We start from the raw sequence: 26,912 nt of genomic DNA, 5'->3' as shown, positions 1-26,912 counted from the left end.
TTTTATTTGTTGTGAACATAAATTCTCCTAAGGTATGAAAAATACATCAAATACAGTGAGTGAGAAGTAACTGCGATAACTCTCCTTGGGATTAAATAAGGTGTGTGCTCAGTACCTGGCACATAGTAAGGTCTCCACAAATGTTAACTATTATTTTCACATTTAGAAGAAAACAGCTCGAGACTTTATTTATTTAGTTCTTGCAATCCCACGTGATTCTTCCCACACACTACAGTCATATGTTGCTTAACAACAGGCATGCATTCTGCGAAATGCCTCGTTAGATGATTTTGTTGTGTGAACATCATAGGGTATTTACATAAACCTACATGGCATAGCCTACTATACGCCTGGGCTGCATGGCATAGCCTATTGTTCCTAGGCTACAAACGTGTACAGCATGTTACTGTATTAAATACTGTAGGCACTTGTAAAATTGTAACACGAATGGCAAGTGTTTATATATCTAAACATGTTGAAACAGAAAAAGTACAGTAAAAATACAGTATAAAAAATTAAAAAAATGGTATACCTGTATAGGGCACTTACCATGCAAGACTGGGAATTACTCTTGGAGAGTCAGTGAGTGAGTGGTGAGTGAATGCGAGGGCCTAGGACATCTGTACAGTACTGTAGACTTCATAAACACTGTACACTTAGGCTACTCTAATTTATGAAAGGATTTTTTCTTGGGTAATAAATTAACCTTAGCTTACTTAACTTCTTCTTTTTTTTCTTTCTTTTTTTGAGATGGAGTCTCGTTCTGTCGCCAAGCTAGAGTGAAGTGGTGATCTTGGCTCACTGCAACCTCTGATTCCCGGGTTCACGCCATTCTCCTGCCTCAGCCTCCGAGTAGCTGGGACTACAGGCGCCCGCCACCATGCCCGGCTAATTTTTGTATTTTTAGTAGAGACAGGGTTTCACCGTGTTGGCCAGGATGGTCTCGATCTCCTGACCTCATGATCTGCCTGCCTCGGCCTCCCAAAGTGCTGGGATTACAGGTGTGAGTCACTGCGCCCGTCCTACTTAACTTCTTCTTCTTTTTTTTTTTTTTTTTTTTTTGAGATGGAGTCTTGCTCTGTCACCCAGGCTGGAGTGCAGTGGCCGGATCTCAGCTCACTGCAAGCTCCGCCTCCCGGGTTCACGCCATTCTCCTGCCTCAGCCTCCCAAGTAGCTGGGACTACAGGCGCCCGCCACCTCACCCGGCTAGTGTTTTTGTATTTTTTTTAGTAGAGACGGGGTTTCACCGTGTTAGCCACGATGGTCTTGATCTCCTGACCTCGTGATCCGCCCGCCTCGGCCTCCCAAAGTGCTGGGATTACAGGCTTAAGCCACCGCGCCCGGCCTTAACTTCTTAATCAATAAACTTTTGACTCTTTTGTAACGATGCTTAGCTTAAAACACAAACACGTTGTACAGCTGTATCAAAATATTTAAAAATTTATATCCTTATTCTATAAGCAGTTTTTATTTATAAACTTTTTCTTTATTGTTTACTTTTTAAACTTTTTTGTTGTTGTTGTTAAAAGCTGAGACAAAAACATACCCATTAGCTTAGGTCTACACAGGGTCAGGATCATCACCACCTTCTTCCACCTCCGTATCCTGTCCCACAGGAAGGTCTTCAGGTGCAATAACACTCATGGAGCTGTCACCTCCTATGGTAACAATGTCTTCTCCTGAAATAGCTCCTGAAGAACCGCCTGAGGCTGTTTTACAGGCACTTTAAAGAAAAAATAAGTAGAAAACACTCTAAAATAATGATCAAAAGTATGGTATAGTGAATACATAAACCAGCTACGTAGTTGCTTATGATCATTACCAAATATTATGTACTGTTCAAAATTGTATGTGCTATATTTTTATAAGACTGGCAGCACAGTAGGTTTGCTTACACCAGCATCACTGTAAACATGCGGATAATGCATTGTACAATGTAGGACATAACAACGTGGCTAAGACATCACTAGGCAATTGGAATTTTTTAGCTCCATCATAGTCTTACGGGACTACCATCGTATATGTGGTCTGGCATTAATCAAAACGTTATTATGCAGTGTGTGACTCTATTTAAGCATTGTTATATTTTTTTTCTGCACTTATCTTCATGGAAAAGTACTGTAATAGATGTGGAGACATAAAGCACTGGGACTTCTTGTCAATGTCTAAACAAAAGCTTTCCTGCTGTGGAATCTCCAGAGCAGGGCTGTTAAAGGCAAAAACATAAAATAATTCCTTTTAATGGCAAAATGAGAATAGGACTCTGGTGTTCCAACTTCAACAAAAACTTAGAACAGAGAGATCCTCAAATGTTGTGCTTAACCAGTCCCTGTCAGTTCTGCTTTCCTCCAGTTCATTATTGATGATTGTGAATGAAGCCGCTAAAGACAGGAGGGAAAGGAAAATGCAGGTGGAATTCTTATTAAGGTATTTCTATTTCTGGCAAGTCACTACTTGGCTATGTAGAGCAACACATTTATCTGGAGGGCTTTTTTAGAAAAGTGGATGTTGCCTTATAATGAATATGAAATAAAACCAATAGACTCTAGATTAATTTTTAATGAGTAGCAGTTGTGTACTGCATGTAATAATATTGAAATTAATACATAATTAAAGTAGATTTGTACAGAATAGTTCACTTGAGAGTTGAGTAGTGGAGAACAAAATTGAGCATCTCCAAATGCGACCCACAGCTCTGTATCCAGATTTTTGAGACATAGAGATCAGTGTTTCCTTGAGTAAAAGTCACACTTATCAGAGGCATTGAGAGATCTTTGGGAACTTTGACCGGGGCTAAAACCTTCGATGTTTGTTTACAGGAAGTAGCACTCTTTGATAGTTACAAAAAAACTGGCACATGCCTCAGCTGTGGCCAGAACTCTGTCACCATCACAATGATGTTTTTCCTTCTATATTTTCACTGGCTAACATTTTTCACTTTCGTTAAGTCAGGTCGTTGGGTTGAACCTTGTCACTCTGAAAAACTAAGAAAGCAGTGCACTGAACTGCCATATTTTAAATATTATTTAAATTTATTGTATTGTAAATGGTATAATGGAATAATGGACACCCCCAAAATGACAACAAAAATACAAGGATACAATTCCTTGCCCTGCAGCTCTATGGTGACTGCTCTAACAAATGGCCATGCATTTGCTTCTGGAGAGGACACCTCTGTGTAGGGAGAGAGCAGCTGTGGATTTCAGCGGAAAGATGCCCTAGTGAATAGCTACTGTTTTTCTCCACTCAGCATCAATCACTTCTTCCTCTGCTATCCTCTATTTCCCTCCTCTATTTCCCTCCCACACTCTCCATTCATGCATTTCACATGGGGTTGATCTCATTCTCGGCTTCAAGAGCAGGCTTGAATTTCAGGTCTGGCTAATCAGGGAGTCAAATCCACCTGTCCACCCTGATCGATTCAGAGATGAGCAAGTGACCCAAACTGGACCAAACAGTCAATAAAACTTAGTTCCAGAATTTTATGACACTTCTGAGACAGAAGCCTTCTTTTTCTTTATTTTTTTTTTTTTGAGACAGTGTTTCACTCTTGTTGCCCAGACTGGAGTGCAATGGCGTGATCTCGGCTCAGGGCAACCTCCACCTCCCAGGTTCAAGCGATTCTCCTGCCTCAGCCTCCCAAGTAGCTGGGATTACAGGCATGTGCCACTATGCCCACCTAATTTTTGTATTTTTAGTAGAGACTGGGTTTTGCCATGTTGGCCAAGCTGATCTTGAACTCCTGACCTCAGGTGATCCGCCTGCCTCGGCCTCCCAAAGTGCTGGGATTACAGGCGTGAGCCACCATGCCTGGCCAAACCTTCTTTTTACTGTGGATGTAGAGCTGAGAAGAAGTGGACCTGGAACTGGAGGCTGTGCTTAAGCACAAGCCCTCCAGAGAAAGAAAAACAAGACAGAGAAAAACAGACTTTGGAGTAGTTTTCTATAATATCATTTAAATACACAGACCAAGCTGTGCTTGGAACTGATCTGTACCTGGACTTTTCAGCTACATAAGCTAATAAATTCCCTTTTTGCCTAGTTTATTTTGAGTTGGATTTTCTACTACTGCAACTCATAGAATAGTGGCTAACAAAGAACTCTCAGAAGTCTGAGCCTTTTCTCTGGTACTAACTTAATAGGCTTCAAGACACCTCCCCTTGCCAGGTTTGTGTGGTTGTTGATGAAATCTGGGCATCTCAGCACTTAATTTGTTCTTTGGAATAACCCCAGGCGCCTGTCTCCAAGGGTAGTCTCTATGGCCCAGGAAAGTGGGGAGGAAGAGAAACTAGGAGGGTGTAAAGTTGGACGAGTTAATGACCCATCAGTTTCACTTTTCTATGGTGCCCTGTAAGGATGATTTCTCCAGGGCAGAACTTCTCAAACTTTAAGGGGTGTACAAATCACCTGAAGATCTTGTTAAAAAGGTAGATTATGACTCAGCATGTCTAGGATGAGGCATGTGATTGTTTTTCTTTCTTTTTTTTTTTTTGAGATGGAGTCTCACTCTGTCACCCAGGCTGGAGTGCAGCAGTGTCATCTCGACTCACTGCAACCTTGGCCTCTCAAGTTCAAGCAATTCTCCTGCCTCAGGCTCTCGAGTAGCTGTGATTATAGGCGCGTGCCACCATGGTGGGCTATTTTTTTTTTTGTCTTTTTACTAGAGACAGGGGTTCACTATGTTGGCCAGGCTGGTCTCGAACTCCTGACCTCGTGATTCTACTGCTTCGACCTCCCAAAGTGCTGGGATTACAGGTGTGAGCCACCGCGCCTGACCGTGATTCTGCATTTCTAACAAGCTTTGAGGTGGCCTGGAAGCTACTGGTCTAAGGTCCACAGTCTGAGTAGCAAGGTGCTAGGTATTGCTTGGGTATGGTGTCTGTCTTCTCACTCCTCCTCTGCTTCAATTTAGTGCAGACTGAGACCTTGAACTGATGGTAGACCTCTTCAGATAATTCTAAATAAGAGATTATCTTTTCATTCTTTCTTATCTCTTGGCAATGCTGTCATTCTGAAGGTGTTTTTTCCTAGGGCTCATGGGTTTATAACTATGGGTGAAGTGTCTAGAAACACTTCAAGTTTCTTGATGACAAATCACCTATTTCTATATGAAATAATTTATATAACTTATTTAACTGTTAAATAAAAACATATTTACTGTAAAATAAAAACTCCTGCTTGCATTCTTGCTATTAATCTTAAAGTTTCCCCAGAATACACAGAACTTATTATAGATGATCAAAGGCCAGTTTTACTCTGACCAAATTGAAACATACAATATGTCTTTCTTTTTCCCTGAGCAACTGTAAGTGTCAATATAGATTTTCCAGATCAACCACTAAGTGGTCCTGGAGGAACCCCAAGTCTATATTATAGTTTAGAGAAATGGGTCAGCCCTTTATTTAATCAGCACACCAATTCTGAGCATACAAGTTTGTTTTGTTATTTTTAAAGTTTCTTTCTAAAATAACAGGGTAAGCATGATAGGAAGCATTCTATGTCAGTACTAAAAATGAGGGAAGAGTAAAACAGAAGATTTGAATAATTTTTGGAACACATAAGGCAGATGGAAGAGGACTGAAGAAATACAAAGTAGAGGTGAGAACCCTTCTCTACAATGCAGACAAAGGAGGCACCACTGCAGAAATGACTGGATGCTTCTAATCTCAAGCTCAGAGATGGCTCTCGGGGAGCTGGGCCAGCGCTTTGCTCTGTGAACTTGACCGAAACCACCTTTGCAAAGATTATGACAGTATCTGGCATGGCTGACTCCATCCTGCTTCATTTAGCTTCACAGGCTGGCTGTCCTCACTCCTTCCTGGGTATAGGCCAAGCTAATCATGGGAGGAATTTAGTTTATAGTTTAACTTTGAAACAAAGATGAGAATAGTCCTTCCCTAAAACTGTTGCCCTCCTTGTTCAGAGACTGAAACTGCCTTTGTAAGAGGCATGAAAGGCCAGGAGATTAGGATTATGGGAGGGGCCCGGATTCTGCTAAAGTGTAGGCATGGTTAAATAATATTCAGCCATTCGTTCCTTAGGTTGCTTTTGAATAATTCCTTACTGCTCAGGAGTTACGAAGCCGGAGGTCACAAGATTTGTGACTTCTCCAATTGCTCCTGAAGGTAATATCACAATTGTAGACTGTAAAATTGGTCTTTTGAGGTGTATTTCAAACTTTTGTATTCTGGAAACTGATTGACTCCACCCGGACCCATGACTCATGACTCAACTGGTGCTATGGCTCCCACCCAGAGGCTGATCAGCACACAAGGACTGTTTTCCACACTCCTACGATTTCATACCCAACCAGTCAGCAGCACCCTAGCCCCTGCCCACCAGGTTATCCCTAAAAACCCTAGCCTCTAAGTTCTTGAGGCTGATTTGAGTAATAAATTTTATTTTCCACTTGGCTAGCCCTGCATTACATTAATTAAACAATTTTTTTTTTCTTTGGTGCAAAAACCTGCTGTTAGTGCATTGGTTTTTCTGGGCAGTGGGCAAGATGAGCCCCTTGGTAATCACGTGGTTGGCTGGCTACGTCGGTAGGAGCTGCTCTCTAGAGGAAAAGGGGAGGAATTGCCATGGGGGTGTATGTTCCGGGACATGGTTTGCTTTGGGCATTGGATTGTGAGCTACAATATTTTTCTCTGTCTTCAGAGGTGAAGGTACTTTAGTGGAAAACTAGTAGCAGATACTATGTTAAACTAGATGTCTAGGGCAAGTAAAGGCTTTAGAAAATATGGGAGAGACTTGTATATATTTTAATATAATCTGGTTTGGCAAAGAACCTGAAGAACGATTGGAGAGAAAGGGAAGGACGGTGAAGTAGACAATTAGGTAGATGTGGAATAGGAAGTGGTGTGCGTGTGTGTGTGTGTGTGTGATGCTATAACATTTATACTTTAGGAATCTGCCTTTAGAATTATTAGAATAAGACACAAGCTTGATTAGTATTCCTACTGGGCCTTTTGTTTAACTTCCAGCAAAAGGCTTTATTTCCCTGAAATATGATTCCAGTATGATGATCATAAGCCTTGCTTAATTTTAAGACATTTCCCTTCACTTATGAAAAAGGGCTCATCAGCAGTCCCTGCCAAAAACTCATTAAAATACATTTTAAGCTCCATTTTAAGGTCATTTTTAGTATTCATTGCAGTGTTAATTAGAAAACTGCAGTTTCCTTTCTTCCTACCAGAAACCCTCTCCAGTAGCGTCTTTGACTGAGTTTGGCATTTTTGCTGACTGCCCTGCTTCCCTGAATTTAACTCTAACAGAATAAATGGCTCTATTTTTGCTTTGCTATATTTTCTTTAGCTCATAGTTTTGCAGCTTCAGTCACTGATAAACCTAAAGCTGTCATTTATTAATTTATTGAGATGCTCTTCACATTCTCCACAGAGTGAGCTAAGATGCCAATGAAAGTCATTGCTGCAAAAGTGAGATTACAGAAAATAAATTTATATGTTCCAAGTACTAACTTGCATCAAGTTGAATCCCAGTTTCCTAAAAGTACAAAGGTCTCATGTAAGTTTAATATATCCTTATTGCTACATCTCTGCAGACATTCCTCAAATGTAATTAAGTTACTGCTGTCAATAAAATGTATGGAGGTAAAATACGGACTTTATTATGTATGTGTGTGAGAGATTCATTGAAGAAGACACGGGAAGCCTAGCCTCTGGTTCCAGTTACATGCCTTGTTTTTATAGCAAGATGGAAACAAATACTAAGTTAGAGTTTACAAAAGTTGGCTCGGTCTCAAAATTACATGGGAGCTCTTAAAAAATGCAGATTTCTGGACTTAACTGAAACTTACTGAGTTAGCCTCTCTAATGTTAGGGTACAGAAATTTGTGTGTGTGTAAAGCTCCCGAGACATTCTGATACAGTTATTCCTCTGAAAACGGTTTGACAGTATCTTTTACTAGGAATAAACAGAAATATTCAAATTGAAAATTGTTATCTGTGTTTGTTTAATTCAGGCAAATATATAAAAATAATGCAGGCCTAGCCAGAATCATCTCTTGAGCCTCAGATGGAAGGAGGTGAAGCATTCCTGCCCATGGATAAGGGATATAAAGTCAGTGGACAGAGACTGGGGATCCTATCCTGGAACGTGATTAAGGTTGAACTGGAGTAAAAAGTCCAAGACTAGTCTCTGGAGTGGAGGGATAGCTCTAAGGCAGGGGACACAGTAATGGAGCAGCAATGAGGGGCAGGGGGAAAGAGGACCACCATACTGCATAGCTCCAGGAACCATTCACATGATGCTTGTACTAGTTACTCATTGCTGTGTGACAAATCACCCCAATTGATTTCTTTGGGGTGTTAAAAATATTTATTATCTCATAGTTTCCATAGGTCAGATATCTAGGTCTCTCATGTAGTTGTATTCAAGCTGTTGGTTGGTGCTGGAGTCATCTTTGGGCTTAACTGGGGAAAAATCTTCTTTCAAGCTCATTTATGGTGGCTTTTTGTCAGGCCTCAGATCTGCTCTCAAGCTCTGTGATGTGGTTGTTGACGGGCCTTGGTTCCATGCCACGTGGGCTTGCCTGTGGGCTGCCCAAGAGTCCTTGTTACATGGCATCTGGCTTTCTATTGAGTTATTGGAGAGGGAAGGCGGGGGGGAGAGAGAGAGAGAGAGAGAGAGAGAGAGAGAGAGAGAGGGAGGAAATCACTGGGTCCTGAAGCCACAGTCTTTTTATAACCTAGTCTCAGAAGTGACATTCTACATGCCATCACTTCAGGGTATTCTATTCACCAGAAGTGCATCACCAAATCCAGCCCACACTCGAGAGGAAGAGTATTAAGCACTTTGAAGGCAGGAATATTAAAGAACTTGTAAACCTGTCTTTAAAACCTACACAGTAGCCTATGTCCCCTGCCTCCTCTAGCTGGGCAGGACACAATATCCATGTCTGTACATGACAGCCTGGTTGAAAACAAAATGGTCAAGAGCAGGAATAGAAGGTGAGACAAACCTGAGTTTACCTGAAGAAATTATGGGTAAGGAGTAGGGATGCATGTGAAGGAAGGAGTGTGGTGGCCGAGGGCCCAGGCTTCAGCTTCAATGTCTTTATCTGTGTGTAAAGGGAGTGTAAACAGGCAATAATTGTGCCAGCCTTATAAGGTCACGTCCCACATTAAGTTCTCCAGTGAGCTTTGCTGTTTCTACCACTGCAACACATCTCAGAGGTATCCTCTTTTCTCCATGGCCATGGCCACCTCCTTTTCCCCAATCCTCTACCATCTCCTATCTGGATGACAGTAATGACTTTCCCACTAGTTTCCCCACTTCCACTCTTGCTTATCTAAGGTTCATTCGCCTCTCAACAACTGGAATCATCTTTAAAGAGGACACATCTAATCATTCCATACTCCAGCTTAAAGCATTCAGCGCTTCCATGTGGTTTTAAAACAGAATAAAAATTCCTCACCATAAACCATAAGGCCCTGAACCACCCAACTGTCCCCTATCTTTCTAGATTTACCTTGAACAATTGTACCCCTGGCATTTTTTCTGCTCATCTAGCAAACCAGGCTTTTTCCCACCTCAGGGCTTTTTCCCAGGCCTGTCAGGGACCTCTTCCTCTAGGTCTTTCCATGACTGTTTAATTCAGTTCTTCAGACCTCCCCAGAGTGACTTTCCTAATCACCAGGCATTTTTTATCTCTTCATTTAATTATTTTCTTTCCTTGCACTTATGTGGTCTGTAATTGTCTTGCTATTTTTGTTTTCTTATTTATTGATGAGTCCACTTGCCTGGAAAGTGTGCTCCATGAGGACAGTGCCCTGCCTATTTGGTTTGTTTGCTGTTATATCCTCAGGGGTTAACCTGATCCCTGGATCATAGGAGACTCTCAAATATAGTTGCTGAATGAATAAATACATACATGAGAAACAGATATTAAATGCTTCCCCTAGTTACCCTTTGGCACATAGTAAGTGCCAAATATATATTAGATAATTATATATTGGAAATACAGTTGACTCTTGAACTACATGGATTTGAACTGCATGGGTCCACTTACATGGGGATTTTTTTTTCAGCCAAATGTGGATTGACCAAATAAACTGAAGGCTGACTTTTCCTATGTGTGGGATCTGCAGGGCAACTATGGGACTTGAGTATGCATGGATTTGAGTATAAGTGGGCAGTCCTGGAACCAATACCCTGCATAAGCCAAGGGGAGGCTGTACTAACATATTTTGCATGGCTGGTGAAGCAATTAATTAGGATAGTGTGTGAAAGGCACCAGTTGTAACACCTGGTAGGTTAAATCAACTACCATTTGTTGAGTGCCTAGTATTGTATTTGTGTAAGGCAGGTGGGGGACCGGGGGGCGGGTTTGGATATGGCTACTCAACAGCTATATGTTTGGGAGCTCCTAGATATTTAACTGAAGTTTCAAATTTTCATATTGGTATTATTTAGATTTTAAAATCCCACACTACCGAATGTTGTGCTCATGTAGAGAAATGTAAGACAAGGGAGTATATTATTACTCTGGGCACAGTTTGTACCATAAAGTATGTCACTAAATAGACCTTAATGTTGGAAGCATCATTAACTCAAGCATTCCATTAGCTTGTGTTTCCTATACTTGATAAAATCAATCTTGTTTGTGTTAGAATATTTTTTCTCCTATAACAAGGATATAGATGAAAACATTTAGAAAGTACAGAAAAACCATCAAGAGAAAACAATTCCTTAAATATAAAGGCTGCTACTGGCTTGGGTTTCATCCTGGGTGCTGGGTCTTCCACTGGGACATCCCACATCATGTCCCATGGTGCCTCTCTCCAAGTAGAGAACTTGGCACAGGGAAGCTGCTCAATAAACGCTCCTTAAAAGAAAGGAAATGTGAACTGAAGTTGAGAACGACACCTTATGCACAGTATAAGAGGAAAGAATATGAGACTGAAGCTGTTGAGGACTGGATTTAAGTCACTATCCCATTATTTACTATCTTTGCAATCTAGGACAAAGTACTTAACTCCCCTGAACCTTGGATTCTGAAACTATACATGGGAAGACACTGTTACCTTTGTAGCACAGGATTGAGGTGTTAACAAATGGGAGACAAAATACCTAGTTGCAGGAAGCTGATTATTTTTAGTTTCTTCTCTTGCAGGTGGTCTCAGAAAGTTAGCTTTCTTTTCCATCTTCTCTAATATTTTCAGCCTCTCTACAGCTCAAACAATCCCTCTGTTGCTCAATGCGATAGAGTGGCCCATAAACTCTCACACTCCATTTCCTAGAAGACAAATCTAGGGGCTTTTGATTTTATGCATTGTAATATTAATCAAGACATGAAAAAACAGGAGGTAGTATATATAATAAGCATAGTCACTGATAAATCTTTTATAATCTCCTTCGGAAAAAGTGACTAGAATCCCAGTTAGACTTCTAACCTATGCCCTTGTTCTTGGGGAAGGGTTCACCAAACCTTCTATTCTTCCAATCCAACTCCTTGTAGAAGGCATCTTTTTTGAGCAGTTACAAAGAAGCAAAGCAGATCAGTAGGTGATTCTTTTTTTTTCTTTTTTTTTTTTTTTTTTGAGACGGAGTCTCGCTCTGTCGCCGGGGCTGGAGCGCAGTGGCCGGATCTCAGCTCACTGCAAGCTCCGCCTCCTGGGTTTACGCCATTCTCCTGCCTCAGCCTCCTGTGTAGCTGGGACTACAGGCGCCCGCCACCTCGCCCGGCTAGTTTTTTGTATTTTTTTTTTTTTTTTTAGTAGAGACGGGGTTTCACCGTGTTCGCCAGGATGGTCTCGATCTCCTGACCTCGTGATCCGCCCGTCTCGGCCTCCCAAAGTGCTGGGATTACAGGCTTGAGCCACCGCGCCCGGCCAGTAGGTGATTCTTATTGTGCCACGTGGGTGATTTTTATTTCTGAGAATGTTTAGCTTGAATGATTTCCATTTTAACTGAGTTTTTGCCCAACCCAGGAAGAGTCATCTTAAACATTCATCACACTGGATAACGATAGGGTCAGTAAACGGTTGTCTTTGAATAAAAAAGAGACCTCTAAGAGGGAGGGTTTTATGCTATTCTGGTAATTCCCAGCATATTTCCCTGTACTTGTAAGAAAGCAAATTTGACTTGTAAATCTTATTAAAATTTCAATTTTGAGAATAAGTTATAATTTAATTCACTTCCATTCATCAATTCACAAACATGCTTTGTGCTGGGATCTTGGAACAAAAATATTAAAAGACATGTTCCAACTTCAAAGAGCTTCAAGTAGAATGGGAGAGACAAAGCTGCAAAGAATCACATGCATGACAATTCTATGACAGAAGCAGGAGTACCGGGTATGCTTAGATATAAAGAAGAGAGGAGTTAATTTTTTCTAGGCTGGCAGATACTAGTTAATTGAGTGTCAAGAGATAACATGTTAATTATCTATTGCTGGGAAACAAATTACTCCTCAGACTTTGTAGCTTCAATCAACAAAATTTATTATAGCTTCTCTGAGTCTGGGCATGGGGTAGGCGGGTGGTTCTTGCTCAGTTTTTTGGGAGGCTGCAATTAACATGCCAGCTGGGCTGCAGTTATCTTGACTACTTGACCAGGGAAAGATTTGCTCCCAGACTCACTCATGGTTGTTGGTAGGATTTGGTTCCTCATAGGCTTTTGGACTGAAGGCTTCAGTTATTTGCTGGCAGTTGGGGCTTCTCTCAGTTTCTAGCTACTTGGGCTTCTGCTTAGAGCAGCTCAAAACATGGCAGCTTGCTTCACCCCAGTGAGCAAGGAAGAAGAGGCAGAGAGTAATCATGAGCAAGACCAGAGCCATGGTCTTTTGTGATCTAATCTCTAAAGTGGCATCTCATCACTTTTGCCATAGTCTGTTCATTAGAAGCAGGTCACTAAGCTTAGCCTACACACAAGGGAAGGGATTACACAAGGGTATGAATACCAGGAGATGGGGATCGCTGTGCACCCTTCTGGAAGGGTGCACACCCTGACTGCAGATGAGCATTTACCAAGGTAGACTTAGGATGGTGGAAGATGAGAGGCACATTCAAGGAAGAGAAAGCCAGATGAGCTAGCCTTGAAAGTGCGAACAAGGCCTGATTGGAGAATTTCAAATATTTGACTGGGATGCGGGGTCCAGGGGTAGAATGAAGAGTGGTGATGGTGGTGGTCATAGTAGTGATGGCAGAAAAGGATCTTAGAAAGATAAGTAAGAGACAGGTTCAATGAATATAAAGTTACAGTTATACAAGCATAGTAAGTTCTAGAGATCTGCTGTATAACATAGTGCCTATAGTTAATAATACAGTATGTGTACTTAAAAGTTCGTTAAGAGGGTAAATCTCTTAAGTGTTAAGTGTTCTTACCACAAAACAAAACAAACACAACAAAACAAAAAAACAAACAGAAAACCCATAGGGACACAAGGAAACCTTTGGAAGTGATGGATGTTTGTTATGATTGTGGTGATGGTGTCATGGATATATGCTTACGTCCAAATTCATCGAATTGTACATATTAAATATGCACCATTTTTTGTATATTAGTTATACCTCAATAAGGCTATTAAAAAAGGATACAGGTTATGAAGGGCTTTGTATAGAGAAATAGAGAAAATTAAACTTTGCACCAAGGGCCTGGGGAACTATGAAGGAATTTTAAGGAGAGGCATGAACATACATTTACTGTTGGAAGATTACTTTATGGCAGCGTTGACAAAGAGGTTGTTTATCTTGCTAACAGTTGATCCCATTAGACGCTCATAACCAACATGCCTGTCAGCTTTTCTGGCCTATGGAAGTTAGGAGATTCAGGGCTATACCATGAGCCATCATTAATCTGTTGCTTGATTATGGGGCCATGTGTGTTGTGCAAGTTGTGAAATGGCAGAAGAGTAGGCATCTGATGTCTTTTTCTTGCATCAATTTCAGGAAAACTGGGAAAACTTAGATCAGAAGCAGTTGTTGGTTTGTTCCTTAGTGGAATAAAACTTAATTAGGTTTTATAGATTGTTTACTTTGGTCCCATTGAATGAGAGCCACCCACTGTCTCTTTCTTGAAAGCTTACTGTTCTATAGTTGGAAAGTTTTGAAAAGGCATATGCTGGTGACCATCTAGAGATTTAGAATGTTTTTGAAATAGAGGACAATAAAGCAATCATGCCTCGTTCCTTAATTGTAAAGTGAGGGTCTTGATCATGGTGGTCTCTGAGGCCCCAGAGTTCCACATGCTGAAATTTTCTGTAATAGGCATAATTGCTTAGAAATCTACTTGTTTATGGCCGGGTGCGGTGGCTCAGGCCTGTAATCCCAGCACTTCGGGAGGCTGAGGTGGGCAGATCATGAGGTCAGGAGATTGAGACCATCCTGGCTAACACGGTGAAATCTCGTCTCTACTAAAAATACAAAAAATTAGCCGGGCGTGGTAACGGGCGCCTGTAGTCCCATCTACTTGGGAGGCTGAGGCAGGAGAATGGTGTGAATCCTGGAAGCAGAGCTTGCAGTGAGCCCAGGTCACGCCACTGCACTCCAGCCTGGGCGACAGAGCAAGACTCCGTCTCAAAAAAAAAAAAAAAAAAAAAGAAATCTACTTGTTTATTTTACTCCTAAAGATTAATTTTAAGGCAGGGTATATTCTTCCCATTTCAGCCTGACATTAATTCTTTGATGTTTTTGGGTTATAACATTTTAGAAAAAGGCCTTTCTTCTATTATTGTGGAAAAAGATCTTTCGTATTGTACTATTGCAAAATATTTAGAAAAGCAGTTGCTAAGATAACATCGAAACTTGTGAAATGCTTTTGCTTCCCACTACACTGCTGACAGGCTGAACTCCTTTTTTCTTTTCCAGCAGAGACATTGTCATTTCCAACAGAGAATATATAATGCATGAAAAGATGGACAGCCGAGAGTGATAAAGCACAAGTGGAGGGTCTGTTCCACCTTTGTCAGTCAGCTGGGAAGTAAAAAGAGTGATTCATGCACCCGAGTTTGCCCAGAGTCATCCTGCCCCATCTACCTCTCATGGAGCAGAGCAATGCCTTAGCTACGCAGTGCTGGAGCAAATCCAAACATGTTTCTTTTGAATTAATATGAGGTCTGTGTGGTTAGATAAAGGGGCTCTCTATTTGCCACCACCCAGACAAAGTTCTTGAGCTTGACATCATGTGAAGATGGCAAAAGAATTTGTGGGAAATGACTGGACTCTTACTCTGCAATGAGAACTAGATATTATTTGTGGTACACATTTGCAAAAGGGAAACATGAGATTCTGTGATCTCTGCATGTCCCCCTCACTAAAGATGTGGTGAGATCCTCTACCTAGTGCAATAGGTATATCTGGGGAGCTTCAAATATATTTTTAATAATTAATTTTTAAGCTGGGTTGTTAACACACGTTTATTATATTGTTTATGCTTTTTTATGAAGAAAGCATAGGTAGCAGTAACATTTTTAAACAACTTTGAGATATAATCAGCATATAATAAACACATATTTAAAGTAGGCAATTTGATAAGTTTTGACATATGTATGTACTTGTGAAGTCATTACTGCAATTAAGAAAATGAACATACCCATCAAGCCCAAAATTTTCTTCATGCTCCTTTGTAGTCTGTCTCTTCTGTTTCTACATAACCTGCTAACCTGCTAAAACTATGAATTTCCTTTCTGCCACTATAAATTAGATTGCATTTTCCAGAATTTTATGGAAGTGGAATCATAGAGTATGTACCCTATATTGGCTCCCTCCTTTCACTCAGCATATTTTGAGATCTATCAATATTGTTACATGTAACAATAATTTATTCCTTTTCATTGGTAAGTAATATTCCATTGTAGGGATATGCTACAATTTATTTATTTATTCACCTGCTGATGGACATTTGAGTTGCTTCACAGTTTTGCTTGTCATAAATAAAGCTGCTATGAACAATCTTACACAAGTTTTTTTTTTTTTTTGGGGTGTGTGTGTGTGTGTGTGTGTGTGTGTGTGTGTATTCTTTCATTTCTTTTGGGTAAATACCAGAGAACAGAATGGTTAGATCATATAGTAGGTATATATTTAGTTTTTAAAGAAACGATATAACTATTTCCCAATGTAGCTGAACCATTTTGCATTCCCACCAACAGGATTGAGAGTTCCAGTTCCTCCATATTCTCTCCAGTGCTTGATACTGTCAGTGCTTTTAGTTTTAGCCATCCTAATAGGTATGTGGTCATATCTGATTTTAACTTGCAGTTCTTCAATGAGTAATGATGTTGGACACCCTTCCACGTGTTATTTGGCATCTGTATGCTTTTTCTGGTAAATTTTGTGTTCATTCTTTTGTCCATTTTAAAAATTGGTCTGTTTGTTTGCTTATTGTTTGGTTTGACAGTTCTTTACATATGCTAGATGCAAGTCTTTATCAGGTATATGTTTTACAAAATTTTTCTTCCAGTTAATGACTTGCCTTTTCATTCTCTTAGGAGTGTCTTTTAATAGTTTAAGTTTTAAATCTGAAGGCAAATTTATCATTTTGTTCTTTTATTGATTATGCTTTTGGTGTTGTATCTAAGAGATCTTTGATTAACCCAAGATCTCAGAGATTTTTTTTTCTCATTTACTTTCTAAAAGTTTTATAATTTTTAGGCTTTGCACTGAGATATATGATCCATTTTGAATTGCTTTCTGGCCTTTTGGCCAAGATCAAGTATAGTTCATTTTGAGTTAATATTTTAATATCATATGAAGTATAGTTCCAAGAGCAGTTTTTTACATAGGGATATCAAATTGTTCTTGTACCATCGCTTGAAAAAATTATCTTTTGCCATACATATTTCAATTTTTTCTCCACAACTGAGGCTTGTCTTTTTTTCTGACATTGTCTTTTGTATTACAATAGTTTTGAATTTTGACTTAGTCACATTTATCAATTTTATCATTTATAATTTGTAATTTGGGGGCTGTATCTAAAAAGCCTTTGCTACTTAAAAATCTCTTGGCTAGAACTGGATCTCCAACCTTCAGTTATCTGCCTACTGTATGATAATCAAACATGCAAATATGGATGGAATATTTTTAGTGTAAGGAATATACTAATTTTGTGAAGATAATGTAATATTTCAGAAACCGGAGAGACGCCAGGGGAGTTGCAAGTGGCAAATTCGGAACAGAAGAAACTACAAAACTTTGGAGAAAGAAATTGCCAAATGTACCTCTAACTATTTTTGAGAACAGAAGGCTGATAGTGGTGGAGATGAGATGAGGCTTAGCAGCAGGTGCAAATTCATGATGATGACAGTTGATGTTAATATGCTGGGGAGCAGGTGGTGTGTATACTTGGACCTAAAGTGACAGATCAACCATAGAGTATCAGTGTCCATCATATCGTTCTGTGAACAATTACTGGAAATCATCTGGGCACAGAAAATAAGCTATTCATGTTCCTTCTCTGACACCCAGAAAAAAATCCAGCTTGTGATTCATGTGACAATTTGCTTTTCTTCTTCTTACACGCAAGGGACTCTCCTTGGTCAGCATCTTTTCCTGTTCCCAATCTTTGCCACTTTCCTTGGTCTGTGTGGTCAACCTGCAAACTCTTTGGTTCCAACAGCTGCCTCACCTTTTACCTCATTTAGGTCACTGGATGTGTGCTGGTTCCCTGTGCATAAATACATATGCCTATACACAACTGTCCCCTCCACCTTTTGCTCTAGTTTCAGACAAAGGAGGAATGATACCCCTTCTCCTTAAATCCAAGATGATCTTCCTTTTTAGTCATTCTTTCTTACTCGTATCCTTATTGCTGTCTTTCCGCTGTCTTTATTACTTCTTGCAGTAAATAAATATGTTCATGGGCCTCTTGTCCTTAAAAAAGTCCTGCACGGGACCCTGAATTCCCCTTTTGTTGTCTTCCTCTTTTATTCACATGTTTTTTTCAAAGAGTAATAATGTTATTCCCACTTCTACTATTCCAGCTTTCTCCTCAATCCACTGCATCCTGGCAGAGGATGCCTTCATCATTCTATTGAGATTGCTTTCCCTCGATCCAATAGCTCTTTCATTGCCATACCTAATGGACATTTTTCAGGTCTACTTTACTTAACTCCTTAGTTGCATATACTTCTTTTATTAAAACTCTATACCGTGGATACCATGAAATTTTACTTTCTTGGTTCTTCTGCTTCACAGACTATTTCTTTATTGTCTATATGCTCAATAAATTTGCGCTTTTTTTGGTAAAATATTAAGTGACTCATCTAAGTGAATAATAAGTATTATATGCTCTCTGGACCTATTTCTTGTTTATTGTCAAGCTTTTAAGTTGGGTACCCAAATGAAAATCTTACTGTTAACTTCTGTTTTTTATTTGAGTATATCAAATGTTTTAATTTAATCAATTAACTTTTCACTTACATAAGTTTAGTAGAGAAAGTATCCTCTTGGATCTGTTTACCTGTTCTTTTTTTGCACAAAGCTGAACAGTCATTAAATCTGTGCATGAAAACAGCTGAGTCCAGAGTATTCAACTCATAGGATGGGAATATAGAGTGCTGTTCTTTAAAAATTAGGTAAACCTTAGAAATCTATAAATTAAAATTGAAATTTGGAGCCTAGAGGTAGAAAATGTAATTAAAGAGAATACGGAAGCTCTAAGATTTTTTTTTTTTTCTGGGCAGAAGTGAAAAAAGAAAACCAAATCTTATTTGCCTTTTTCACTGCCAGATAAAAAGGCAATACAAAGGCTTAGAAATACAAACTTGCCTTTTGACATTTAAATATATTTTTGACATTTAAATATATTTTTGACATTTAAATATATTTTTGACATACAGTGTAGTAATCCTTGTTGAAGTAAAAAATGTAGTGTGCAGGCATGGAGTTAAGGATAAATTCTTTATACATATAATTTCATTGTCATGTTTGGTAGAATAGAGAGAAAACATTAAATGTGAACATATATTCTTGTCCATCAATATTATTATCTTCTTACTGGCTAGAATTAATCTCTTAAAAATCTTGTCTAATTTAAACCACTTTGGGACATTTAAAAAAGTGTCAGTGGTTATTTCATTTGGTCAAAAATTTCAAATATATACTTTTTCTTGAGAAAACTATTTAAATGGCTTGAAAAGAGGTCCACGAAGGCTTATGCAGGATAAAACAATAGCATTTATATTTATTCTTTATTTTATCACAAGAGATTTTGTTTCCTTTTGCTTGCTCACATGAAATACAGCTGGTTTATACCCAAGAAACAGCACTAGCCTTCAAAAAGAGTGGCAGCGTGCCTGACTAATGACAATTTAAAGACTCCGATGCACAGGGATCAGATTAAATAAGTCTTCTGTGTTGTCAAGATTTAGAATCTACTGATGCACCGACATTTATTCATCCACTTTTTATTTAGCTTTGAAGGCTCGCAGGTCAGTTGCGTCTTACTACTCTGGACTCCTTCCAGAATTAGCTGAGGCCAAAGGAACAGGTACAGTTACAATTCCACCAGGTGGCAGTCTTTGATGGAAAAACTTTTGTGTGCAACCACTGGTTGCTATCCTCTCCTCCTCTCCATGTCTTTCTTTTTCTTTTTCTATATTTTTGCCTCTGATTCCTAGGAACCATTTCATTTTTCTTTATCAATGTTTTTAGTATTTATTTACTTTCTTATTGTCATGACTTTTCCATCTCTGGAATAATGATGGGGATTTCTGAATACAATTGCAACAGGAGGGACTATTCCCCTTAGTAAAAGTACATAAATTACATAAAAGGTGACCAAATTAAAAAAAAATAAAAATAATAATAATCAAACTCTAACCACCTCTACCCCGCAAAAGAAAACTACATAAAATAACCAACAGAGACCAAATGTGCTCATCGTCTATCCTATATGCCCTAAAAAAATCCATCCTGCTTTTTTCCTAGAAAAAAGTGGTTGTTGAACTGACTACATTTGCTTCACTAACTAGTCAACAAAGGATTGTTCCCTGATTTCTAGAGCAGACAGCTTAGACAGATCTGAAAACCTCATGTCCACTTCGCTTTCAACCTATGGAGGATTATGCATTGATGGGGCATGAAGATGAACAGAGAAGCCTGGTCTGCTCTTCCAGGACTGGATGGTCCCTGCATAGCAGGAGGGAGAGTTGCATAAATTAGTCTTATTAAACCACCAGGCTATGCATAGGTGAGACAGAGTTCATGGAGTCAAATAAATTGTTTTGCTCAGTCCTCACAACGGTACTTTAAATTACAAATGATGAAACTAAGAATCATGTGAGACAGCAACTTGCCAAGGCTATGGGACTGTCATATCAGAGAAAAGACTCAGACCCCCAGGTCTATTTCATTCCAAGACCCTAAAGGTTGTCTAGGTTGCCTCCAGTTTAATTATGACAGACTTTTCTCCCAATTCCTTTCCTTTCCTCCATATTAAGTTCATTCTCCACATTTTCCATATCAGTTCCTTATTCTTGTATTCAATTTCTCATCCTCCAGACCTTTACCAGATTCTCATCCGACCTTACTTGTTTTATGAGTAGCCTGTTCATGACCTCTCCCTATTCATTTCCCTGTTGGGAAGTCCTCTTTTCTTCATTAATTTCTATAGGTTTTAAAAAAATATCTTAAGTACATTGCTACCTTGTCATATATATTTCAAATATTTTTTAAAATAACTTTTCATTTGTCTTCTTCAGTTTGCTTATGGAAACTTTTTTCTGTGTAGAATATTTTATGCTTTATAAATTTGAATCTGGTGGTTATTTCTGTGATGATTCCTAGCTTTGTTGTGTTGTTTATACAAACGTCTTCATCTCAAAATTGCAAAAAATATTTTCCTTTATTTTCTACTAGGATTTTTGTTTTTGTTTTTTGTTTTTGGTCTTTTGGTCTTTGGTCTTTTGGTCTTTTGTTTTTGGTCTTTTGGTTTGAAATCTTTCAGGCCAAGTGTAGTGGCTCACATCTCTAATCCCAGCACTTTGGGAGGCAGAGGCAGGAGGATTGTTTGAGCCCAAGTTTTCGAGACCAGCCTGGGCAATAAAGATTTAAAAGTTCATTCTTAAAGATTTAAGAAGGATAAAACTTTCCTTATAAGTATATTTTTGTCTTTATTTTCCTTTGTAAACATTTTAAAAATAGATAGGACAAAGGTAAATTTAATGCACTTCCAGACTGAATTATGAAAAAATAAGAGTATCGAAGACTCAATATATACCCTAATATAAAGACTATAATATAAATACAAATACAAATTTACAAGTGTGTCTATATGTATCTTCCAAACTCAATACACTTAGAAAGACTTCACTGATTTCCATAAGGTATCTAGCTATGATAACTTTTAAATTCTACCTACCCATTTTTAGTTGCCTTTTCTTGAGGGACAATGGATGGACACTGACATACTCGCTGACTTTCCTGCTCCACTCTTTTTTGTGACAAGGGCCTAGATTTCCTAGTGTTTGGAATGCAGTGTGTTGCTTTGGATCCTGCCCAAGCTCACTCTCCTAAACTAATCTCAGACGTTTCAGGCTCATTAACTCTATACTCTTAACAAGTTAAGTTCATTTGAGTTACATTTGTTCATTTACCCTGTTAGGGAATTACTCACAATGTGTGTGGCTATGTGCTAGTGGTCTGAGGGAAAGATCATTGTTTATTATCTGAGAGTCATTTCACCAAGGGGAAAATTTTGACTTCATCAATTTTACCCATACCAGAATATCAGCTTTCTATACTTCCTGCATCCAGAAACAACTTTTGAATAAAATAAAATTATCAAAGCAGTAGAGAAAACCAGTTTACTCAGGAGACCTATTATTAAGATATGGATATTACAGCATACAAATTATGAAATGATTGTTTTGAACAAAAGCAGTCATCAAATCAACATCTCTTTTGATTCAAACAGAATTATTTTTCAAACTTTGCAGGCTACAAATTGCACTTGTGTGGTTAAGAATCAGATACTTAACCAAAAAGCTGAAACACATAAAATAAAAGAACATTTCAAGACTGCCTTAAGAAATCATGTCTTTGTTGGAGTAAGTCTTGAAAGTGGCCTGGTTTTTGTTTTAAGACCAATTCCTAAATTTTATTTTAAAATCTGGCCTCATGCAGAATTTGAGTTCTGACCCGGTGGGTAATTTTGAGCATGACTTGAGATCATATAGAAAGTTTTGAGCTATAGAATCTTGTAGTTTTCTCTTAGCTTTCAAAGAAGGGTATTTTTCTCTGTGTTTGCCTCTCTCTCTCTCTTTTATACACACACACCCTCAGAACTGTTTTAGATTCTCTGCAATACACACTCAAACTGGAGAAAATCAAACTTCCTTTAGTTTTCAGCAATGTCCAAGTGGAAGACAAAGAAATATAGTAGATAAAGGCACTCAACTTAAACTTTGAACCTTGGGCAATTGTAGCCAAGTACTGAGCATTCTCTGTGAGCGCTTAAAAATCTTTTGACAGATCAAAGATCCAGTATTTCTGTCCGCAAGCATGGGGAATGGAACAATTTGAATTCAGGGATTCACTGAATCAGGGAAAACCGTAGATTCAGGAAGGGGGAAAATAGGATGATTTGGACCAGGACAAAATTATTTCCGAAATCTATGAAAAACCCTCAACCCTAAATATTTTCTCTATTTTTAAAGAAAGGAGTCAATAGAAGCTAACACCAAAATCACATTGTGTATTACATACAGTTAACTGTGTACCTAATTGTACTTAAGTGAACTTTGGTAAATTGTCAAATTTAATCCACTATGTGGAACCACTTAACACCTTATGCATTCTTTTGTTATTATAAAATTTCTAGTAGAATAACTTTTTCATATATTGAAGATAAATGGGAGAACTTGGTAGAATCTTTCAGATAATATTACTGAAGATTCTAGTAGGCAGAGCACGTCAGTAGCATCCCCAGAGAATGGCTTCTACTTAAGACCTGTTGCTTGAGTTAATTCAGAAGAAGAAAGAATGTCATAGCACTACAAGCTCTGACAGAGACTTCAGATCTCATCTCTAGTGAAATCCTTGTATTTTAAGGAATACAAAGTCAGGATACAAAATGACTTGTCCAAGGCCACTAAGGGAACATTGCAGGGCGAGGACTGGAATATAGATCTCCAGGCCCTACTCCTGGGCTCGCCATCCCCTGCTTCCTGATTTCACCAACTTTCCTTGTTCTGGCAAAGGAGAAAGCGCTCTTAGTCTGTTTCTGGGATAAAATTTTTTTCTTGCCATTTGCAACACTTCAGAGAATAGAAACATAACAAAATCATTGTTTTGCATTAATACTTCCATTTCTAGCCATCTCAGCAATCAATCAGAACTTTTATCTTTTTGTCTAAAGAGACAAGGACATTTAATTCACAACAATTTCCTTTCCCTTTCTCTCAGTGACTCTGTTAAATAAAACATGATGGATCACACTCTGTATTTGCATGCCAGCTAAAACAGAGCCAAGGCTCTGCTAGAACAGGGAGGATCCTGCCCTTGCCTAAGCGAGACAGAGGCGAAATGGAGGTTAGCACTGGAAAATGCTCAAATTACACACACATAAGCATTTCTCACTTAAAGAAAGGGGCCAATAAACAGCCAGAATGAAAACTGGAAGCCATGATAAAAATTAATAAATAAATTCCAGTAAACAAAGAGCATAGTCTTGCCTAATTAAGGCTAGTTTTTAATAACACTTGGATCTTAGCAGAGCTGGGCATACTCTGGTCACGTACTCCTGTTTCTATACTGATTCTTTGAGTTAATTCTCTCATTCACATAACAATTAGAATAGGGATTTTGTTGAATCTGCATTTGGAGAGACTGTTTATGTCTCCTCCTCTTCAGAGAGCCCTGGGTGCTTGTCTTGCACGTGTTTTAGAGCAACTCAACATACCTTGCAATCTTTTGCTTATGGAGAAATTGATCATACTGCTGATAGGACCACGAAGGAATTGACCAGTCTAGCCACCTGGTTTTAAGAAGACAAAAGATCACATTCGTACTTCTACATTCTCTTCCACAGAGAGTTTATGGTTTGCTTGGGATTAAGTATAAATAGCGAGGTGTTGATGTGAATGCAGGTCTTCTGCCTCAGTAACAATAATGTTTGCATCCATCGATCCATTCATTCAGGAGATCCTATTTTGTGCTGGAAATGTAAAGATAGACAAGATGCAGTATCTTCCTGCAAGATGTTTATGTACTGTGGGGGATTATAAACAAATAAGCAATAGTAATAGTGTGATAAGTAGCGTGATACAATGGACATGAGATTCTGTGGGAGCACATAGGAGAGGTTCATAATGCAGTGTGAGGGTTAAGGAAAGCTTTCTGGAGAAAGTATATTCAAGATGTAACCTGAAGAATGGAGAGGAGTTAGTTTAATGAAGGAGTTGGGAAACCAGGCAGAGGGGTGAGAAAGCCTGGCTCACTAAAGTAAAAAAAAAAAAATGCCATTTGTGCACAGGATGGCTATACCATTGACAATGGGGAGAGAAGAAATTGGAAAGAAATTGTTAACATAAGCCATGTTAAAGATGTTTGGACTTGCTATATATTGCAATAGGAAACCATTGAATTATTGTCAGAACAAGAATAATAAAAATAAGTTAAGCAATAATTACCCATTAAAAATAATTATTTAATGATAAAAGTAAGTTACACAATAATTACCCAGGCTAGGGTGTGGAAGATGGATTATATAAAATCAAGAGAAGCTTGGGACAGACACAGCTTCATCTGCAAATTCTTTAGTCACGTTTGATCAGAAGGGAACTTATTCAAGAAAGGAGCAAATGTTAGAAATTCTACTGACTTGGTAACCAAACTTTATCATCTTTTCAAGTTTCAAAAACAGGATTCTCTACACTACATTTCCCAGAGGGGCAAGATCATGTCATTTGGCATGACCAACTTATCACATCTGGCCTTGTAGATATCTCACTTCTTGTATCAAGGAATCCACAACTCCTTCTAAGTCATATTCCTCCTATGTGCTGGCTGGTCTTTACAGCTCTGGTAGCAATATTCACAGCTCTATCAATAAGCTGTGTTATGCCAGGTTTCCCAAGAGGATACTATCTCTTGAGATCTTAGTTTATAAGCTCTTGAATATTCAGAGATTCATCTAGTAGCATAGAACTTTTTCCTTCTTTGAAATTCACTATTGTTCAATTCTTGACTCATGGTCCCTGATTTTAATCATCTGTTCACTGGGGGAGGCACTATGCCATCCCATGCCCATAAGCCCTCCAGTGACTTTTCAAAGAAGTTTAATGAGACTTTTTCAAAGGGGTATGACCCTGTTCCATGGGAGTCTGGCAATCCATCTTAGGACTATTACACTGACTACGTTGACATATATGAGAAGTAAATAGTCCTTAGTCATTTCCATGAGTAACAAAGGGAAACTAGGAAATAGTCATCTTGTAAGGCTCACTAGCTCCTACCTCTGAGAGGCCCATCACCTTACTGCACCTACATCAGGCCCATGTTAGTGGAGACCAGTACAGCTCTCAGGAATAATCCTCACAAAAACCAAGGGGCTGTTTGTTTGACACTGTTCTCTTTATAATCCCATTGTGAGTTTAAATTTAGAGGACAAAGCAGATCACTTCTACAGTCAAGAGGCTGTGGCTCATGACCAGGATGGAGGTGATCGGGAAGGTTTTTGGGGCAGCAGTGACCTCCCTCTCCCATGACTGGCTCTTCTTTTCTTTTTTTTTATTCCAGGCAATTTTTCATAGTAAGCAGAAAGCATTAGTTCCTGTCTTCCTGTACAGGTGTTTATGCTGAACCTGGGGTTTGTCTGTTCTCAAAACCTCTTGTCCGTCTCTATGTCACTTGTCATGGAATTGCCTTGAAAAATACTGACCTGGCATTTTATTGGCCTAGATACCTGGAACTACCCCAGAAACTACACTGTTTATTTAGTTAATATTTCCTGAATGGAATTAAACTTCTAAAGAAGCAAATGACTCAAAAATCTCCATATGTAGTTTGCATCTTGCAAACAGTGTCCCAGTGCTGATGGTGCAGGGTTGGGGTGGGGGGCATTTACCATTTGGGACCCAGAGATGGCGCAGGACACCAGACTGACAAGGGCCTGTCAAGGTGAAAGTGATGGATAGATTCGCATAAGGGAGGTGGTTATTTTAATAAGGTTTATCTGAGTTAGACTAGAATAACCAGCTGCCTGTCTCCACGGGAGCACCATTTGACATAAATGAAGACAAGGACAATGATCAAATCTGAAAGAATGTTAATTGAAAAGGAGTAGCCTGCTCTGATCCGCAGATTGAGCTTCTTAGGAGGATTGGGGGAAGCCAGAGTGAGTCAAATGATTTTACATAGAGGAATTTTCCCTGGGAGATGCAAACACCATAACTTTATTGACCTCAAATCAGGAAAAGGCCAACATCAGAGCAGCTCAAAGGGGATGAGTTTCCAGGGGGCTGTATCTCTTAATTGCAGTGTTCATTAAAATGGTGTGTTTTGTTTTTTTTTTCTTTTTTCCTTTTAGAGCTAGGCAAGCTTTTAAACATCAAAGGATAAGGGAATGAAAGACTGGGTATTAAGTACTTGACTCTTTCATCCTCTAATGAAATACCTCAGACTTTCAATTGAAAGATAAAGAAGTTTGGTTGAGGTTCATTTCTTCATCAATTAATCTGGAAATCAAGAATTAATAAGCATCTGTCTTGGAAGAGCCAACATTTGTTTTGTCTTGATAACTATGAACTACATACCATGCCATCTAAGTCTGTTCAAATCTTATCTCTTTAGACAAGCTGCATCAGACCACCACCCTACCGACATTAGTGTTTTCACCATTCTCTGTGAATAATTGCTGGAATATATTTTTCTTCATGATATTTAGGATAAAGCAATATATAGTTGTTTGCCTGTTTTTCTAACCTGGTTGACTGTCACCTCCAAAAAAG

General features: G+C 38.9%; 1 long non-coding RNA gene across 1 annotated transcript in view; it reads right to left on the bottom strand.

Annotated features, from left to right (window-relative positions):
• Positions 1-1,507: 1,507 nt before the first annotated feature.
• LOC105485634 (uncharacterized) overlaps positions 1,508-26,912 on the bottom strand; it is a 376,161-nt gene continuing 350,756 nt past the window's right edge. Inside the window, exon 7 of the long non-coding RNA XR_011612670.1 lies at positions 1,508-1,724. This is a non-coding gene — a long non-coding RNA (uncharacterized lncRNA). The remainder of the gene's footprint in view (positions 1,725-26,912) is intronic.

This window comes from Macaca nemestrina, chromosome 14 (assembly GCF_043159975.1).
Source record: "Macaca nemestrina isolate mMacNem1 chromosome 14, mMacNem.hap1, whole genome shotgun sequence".
Taxonomy (NCBI): domain Eukaryota; kingdom Metazoa; phylum Chordata; class Mammalia; order Primates; family Cercopithecidae; genus Macaca; species Macaca nemestrina.
This window is presented reverse-complemented; position numbering and strand designations above follow the sequence as displayed.